Source organism: Salmo salar, chromosome 14 (genome assembly GCF_965601325.2).
Source record: "Salmo salar chromosome 14, fSalSal1, whole genome shotgun sequence".
NCBI classification, from domain to species: Eukaryota; Metazoa; Chordata; class Actinopteri; order Salmoniformes; family Salmonidae; genus Salmo; species Salmo salar.
The window spans coordinates 13,317,367-13,323,988 of NC_138304.1; positions in this window are offsets into that span (position 1 = coordinate 13,317,367).

Genomic DNA, 6,622 nt, shown 5'->3' on the forward strand with positions numbered 1-6,622 from the left:
AGCTGCAGTTTCAACAAATTCTCATTGACACCTCCAACATCTGTATCCTAAATTGTAAAAATTATGAAGTCAAATAACTGGCCCTTGAACCCTATTCCCACAGCGCTCATAAAATCCAGACTCACTCTTCTCAGTTCAACTATAACCAAAATCATACACTACTGGTCCAAAAGTTTAGAACACCTACTCATTCAAGGGTTTTTCTTTATTTTTACTATTTTCTACATTGTAGAATAATAGCGGAGACATAAACTATTAAATAACACATGGAATCATGTAGTAACCAAAAAAGTGTTAACCAAATCCAAATATATTTTATATTTGAGATTCTTCAAATAGCCACCATTTGCCTTGATGGCAGCTTTGCACACTCTTGGCATTCTCTCAACCAGCTCCATAAGGTAGTCACCTGGAATGCATTTCAATGAACAGGTGTGTCTTCTTAAAAGTTAATTTGTGGAATTTCTTTCCTTAGTGCGTTTGAGCCAATCAGTTGTGTTGTGACAAGGTAGGGGTGGAATACAGAAGATAACCCTATTTGGTAAAAGACCAATTCCATATTATGGAAAGAACAGCTCAAATAAGCAAAGAGAAATGACATTACTTTAAGACATGGTCATTCAAAATGGAACATTTCAAGAACTTTGAAAGTTTCTTCAAGTGCAGTTGCAAAAACCATCAAGCGTTATGATGAAACTGGCTCTCATGAGGACCGCCACAGGCATGGAAGACCCAGAGTTACCTCTGCTGCAGAGGATAAGTTCACTATAGTTACCAGACTCAGAAATTGCAGCCCAAATAAATACTTCAGAGTTCAAGTAACAGACACAGCTCAACATCAACTGTTCAGAGGAGACTGTGTGAATCAGGCCGTCGTGGTCGAATTGCTGGAAAGAAACAACTACTAAAGGACACCAATAAGAAGAAGACTTGCTTGGGCCAAGAAACATGAGCAATGGACATTAGACTGGTGGAAATGTGTCCTTTGTTCTGGAGTCCAAATTGGAGATTTTTGGTTCCAATCTTTGTGAGACGCGGTGTGGGTGAACGGATGATCTCCGCCTGTGTATTTTGCACCATAAAGCATGGAGGGGGAGGTGATATGTTGTGGGGGTGCTTTGCTGTTTACACTGTCTGTGATTTATTTTGAATTCAAGGCGCACTTAACCAGCATGGCTCCCACATCATTCTGCAGCGATACGCCATCCCATCTGGTTTGGGCTTAGTGGGACTATAATTTGTTTTTCAACAGGACAATGACCCTACACACCTCCAGTCTGTGTAAGGGCAATTTGACCAAGAAGGAGAGTGATGGAGTGCTGCATCAGATGACCTGGCCTCCACAATCACCCGACCTCAACCCAATTGAGATGGTTTGGAATGAGTATTTTTTTATTTTTTGTTGTTTTAAAAAAAAAAAAATGTCATTTAGCAGACACTCTTATCCAGAGCGACGTACAGTAGTGAATGCATACATTTCATTTCATACATTTTTTTTTCTGTGCTGGCCCCCCGTGGGAATCGAACCCACAACCCTGGCGTTGCAAACACCATGCTCTACCAACTGAGCTACAGGGAAGGCTTAGTTGTTGGACCGCAGAATGAAGGAAAAGCAGCCAACAAGTGCTCAGCATATGTGGGAACTCCTTCAAGACTGTTGGAAAAGCATTCCAGATGAAGCTGGGTGAGAGAATGCCAAGAGTGTGTAAAGTTGTCATCAAGGGAAAGGGTGGCTACTTTAAAAAATATATTTTGATTTGTTTAACACTTTTTTTGGTTACTACATGATTCCATATATGTTATTTCAGAGTTTTGATGTCTTCACTATTTTTCTACAATGTAGAAAATAGTAAAAATAAAGAAAGAGCCTTGAATGAGTAGTTGTTCTAAAACTTTTGACCGGTAGTGTAAATCACTTTCTTAATTCAGGCACTGTGCCTAATTCTCTGAAAACTGCTTCCATTATACCAACCTTGAAAAGACCTGGACTGGATCCCAACACCCTAAGCAATTACATATCAATTTCCACCTGCCCTGTCCACCAAAGGTCCTTGAAAGTGTGGTCTCAATACAGCTACATAACTACTGTAACTTTCTACCAACAATCTGCATTAACCCTTCTAGTTCGGCTTCCATGCATGGCATAGTACAGAGACAACACTGAAAAGAGAGAGTTGTGTCAAGTTGAACGGTTTCAAGACCTTGTAGAGTCCATGCCCAATGAATTCAGGTTATTCTGAGGGCAAAAGGGGGTACAACTCAATATTAGGATGATGTTCCTAATGTTTTGTACAGTCAGTGTATGTGAGGACAAAAGTGGATACTGAGAGCGTAACAACCAAACTGACAAACTGTTTAGATGCAATCAAGAGGTGGATGCAGTTGAACTTCCTAAAAAATGTATTGCACTAAAACAGAGCTTGTGCTTATTGGCTCCAAGAGTGCATGGAGCAAGATGAGCACATTCTCTCTTTCTCTAGCTGATGACACCATCAAAGCTTCCCCCAATGCAGAAACCTTGGTGTTTAGACATTAGCCTCGTTTGAAGCAGACATCTGCAACATCATGAGTGTTATTTTTCCACCTAGGGAACATCGCTTGAATCAGGTCCTTCTTGTCCGCTGCGGATGCTGAGAAGCTTGTGCATGTCCTGGTAACATCTCAGGTTGACTGCTGTAATGCACTGCTGACTGGCATCCCAGTAAGGCGTGTCTCAACTCCAGATGATCCAGAATGCAGCTGACAGGATGCTCACAAACTACACAAAAAAACTCACATCACCCCTGTTTTATTCAACCTCCATTGGCTTCCTGTTCAATACAGGACCAAATGTAAGATTCTGCTGCTCACCTTTAACCAATGGTGTAAAAATACTTTGAAGTACCACTTAAGTTGTTTTTTTAGGGGTATCTGTAATTTACTTTAGTATATTTTTTTACAACTCTTACTTTTACTCCACTACATTCCTAAAGAAATGATGTACTTTTTACTCCCATACATTTTCCTTGAAACCCAAAAGTACTCGTTTAGATTTTGAATGCCCAGGCAGGACAGCAATATGGTCCAATTCCATACCTATCAATATAATGTATTATCTTCCCAGTTGTGTAAAGTACTTAAGTAAAAATACTTAAAGTACTACTTAAGTAGTGTTTTGGGGTATCTGCACTTTACTTTACTACTTTTACTTCACTACATTCCTAAATAGATTATGTATTTTTTATACATACATTTTCCCTGACACCCAAAATAATTAGTTACATTTTCAATGCTTAGCAGGATAGGAAAATATTCAAATTCACACACGTATCAAGAGAACATCCCTGGTCATCCCTACTGCCTCTGATCTGGCAGATTCACTAAACACTGAGTGTTGGAGTGTGCCCCTGGCTATCTGTAAATACATAAGGAATTTGAAATTACTTTTACTTTTGATACTTAACTATGTTTAAAACCAAATAATTGTAGACTTTTACTCAAGTTATATTTCACTGGGTGACATTTACTTGAGTCATTTTCTATTAAGTTATCTTTACTTTTACTCTAGTATGACAATTGGGTACTTTTTCCACCACTATGTCTTCCCTACTGCCTCTGATCTGGCGGACTCACTAAACACAAATAATGCATTTGTAAATGATGTCTGAGTGTTGGTATGTGCCCCTGGCCGTAAAATAAAAAATTATGCCATCTGGTTTGCTTACTTGTTACTTTTACTCAAGTACGACAATTGAGTACTTTTTCCACCACTGCCTTTAAGGCCCTCAAAGGTGATGCACCTAAATACATATGCCAACTTCTGAAGATACACTATGATCATCAGACTCAAACAACGTGGGAACACCAGCCACAAACCTGTGCAGCATGGGTGACGGGGCCTTCTCACATGTGGCCCCTCAGCTCTGGAATGCTCTACCTACACGTCAAGGAGGCAGCTTCAATTTCCTTGTTTAAAACACAACGAAATACCTACCTATTCAAGCTACAGGTAACAGGCAAAATAATGGAAACACTTGAGTAAACGAGGGACACAAAGTTTGACAGCAGGTGCTTCCATACAATTGTTGTTCCTGATTTAATTAAGAAATGGACATCCCATAATGCTTAGGGTCATGTATAAAAATGCTGGGCAGGCCATTATTTTTGACTACCTGGCTATGCCCTGGGAAAACAGAAAGGAAATTGCCGCACACTGCTGCTCATGGTCCCAGGTGATATTTGTTTATAACAACTGTTTTGACCCTTAGGTCTTCATCAGGCATCCATATCCCAGGTGGGGGTGGAAGGTCCTATATATAGGGTCAGAACTCCGTGACATCACTTCCTGAAACAGCAGGTAAAAAATGTTTCACAAAGTTAACATTCAATGTATCAAAATATATGATCATACACAAAGAATGTGATCAATATTTAAAGTAATATACATACAATTATTCATTTAGGATTAAAAAAACAACAACACAATTTGGTCATTTTAAAACTATAAAAATGATTTCAAGTCAAACTCCTCATTAAGGCCAAGAGGAAACAGTGTGTTGAGCCTGTGGGTCCAGAAAGATTCCCTTTGAAGAAGTTTCCTCTCGTTGTCTCCTCCCCTGCATGACATCTTGACTATTTATATTCCAATGTATCTCTGAGAACTAAAATGATGTCCAGCTTATACAAAATGAGCAGCAACCGGAATTTTTGTCTCACCTGTCCGTATATTGCTGCGGTGCTCACTGATCGGTGTCTTAAGGCTTCTACGGGTTTTCCCTATGTAAGACAGACCAGAAGAACATTTCAACATGTAAATAACATTGGTGGACATGCAGGTAATCAGGCCCCTGATCTTAAATCGTTGTTCTGTGCTGGGGTGAGTAAATTAGTTGCATTTGTACGTGAAGCTGCATTGAACACACTGGCTACATTTGTAATTACCCTCTGGAACCTTGTCCAAGAAAGTTTCACTTTTCTCTTTAGGGTAATCAGATTTAAACCACAATGTCTCTCACGTTTGGGGGTCTTTTAAAAGACCATATATGTGGGGGATATTTAAAAATGGGTTTCAATTGTGAGTCAATTTTTCCTGATAATCGTCCTTAAATGCCTTCCCCAATGGTGAGTGTTGGGTGAAGCATGATGGGACATGTTCTGCTTTTTCTTTAACTTTTGGTTGAATGCTTTCCAACTGTGTTCGTCCTTCAAAACGATCATTGGCATGTTTTACCCAATTATCTTTGTACCCCCTTTCCTTAAACCTTTGTGTGAGGTCCCTGGTCTGTTTCTGATAAGAAGCATCGGAGCTGCATATTCTTCTGATGTGGACTGAATTTACTTTTATTAAGTGGAAGTAAATGAAAGCTGTCACCTCTAAGGAGGCTGTTCCTGTCCGTTGGGTTCCTATAGAGATCTGTAGAGAGGGAGGTTTTGTCCCTAGTATAAATCACATCAAGAAAACTGATTTGTGATAGGTCATAGTTAATGGTGAAATGAAGGGGTTCATTCATAGTTTAGAGAAGCATGGAATTCGCTATACTCTGCCTGAGAATGTATTATTGGCGGACTTTCAGGTAGAAGCTAGTTGAGGACACATTGGCGAATGCGCCTGCTCTGTGTTCCCTCAGTATTGTCATTGACCCCCATTGACCCTCTATCTAAAAAAGCCTTATCATGGTCGTTTTGGACACTTCCACGGCGTGGTCTTTGGTTGAGGGGGATGCTTACCCGGTTGTGCTTGTGGTGCAGCCACATTGCTGTCTGAGCAGTCAAGGCCTGACGAGAATGCAGAATATTCATTACTGTGTCATTTTACTAACCATGGTTCCAAGGCTTAAACCTCAGTCAAATCAGCATTTTACGCCTGGTTTTCAAGTTCATTGGGTTCATTGAACTCATTGTAAAGTCCAACGTTCATTTTGAGTCGAAATCAATTTCAGGAGGCGTTAGCTACTTAACCGTATTCTATTACAAACAAGCCCATGCTTCAGTACTGTGAGTGAAGTGATGTGTAATAACACGTTTATTAAGTGTGAGCATATTTCGATCAGACCATATTATGGCAGACAGTGGGGTGGCTTAGCGAGGCAAATCCCTAAAGCCAGGGTGGTGAGGTGGTTGCATTGTCCCTCAGGGTCTGTAATACTCTGTATCAACTCCCTGTCTGCGTCCCTTATTTTGACCAGAGTCCTATGGCCACTATGTAGGGACTCGGGTGCCTTTTGGGACGGAAGTCCTATGAGTGTGTGGCACGCTACATTCCGGTCAGGCAGACAACTGCCATCCAGTCCTGCGGTGACATCACTTTTCCCTCGTGCTTCAAAGACCGTGAGCTTTCTCTGTGACAGCTCCGCAGCCATCACTGTCATAGTGAGGCTATCGTGAGAGACAAAAGTACTTCCTCTTGTAATCGGATATCAAACACAAAGACAGTAGCACAGCTGTTTCCCCTATTGCTGGTTGCTGTGTAGATACATGTTTTGGCTTGTTTTGGGACATTCGTTTTCTGTGGTTTCACTGAAAAGGGTAGAATTTGCATATGTACCCATTATCAGTCTATCAAACTTCTGTACAGCATATCTCTTATCACCAACATGTGGGGTATGTTGAATTGGACACAGAATTTCTGAATAGGAATGCAATT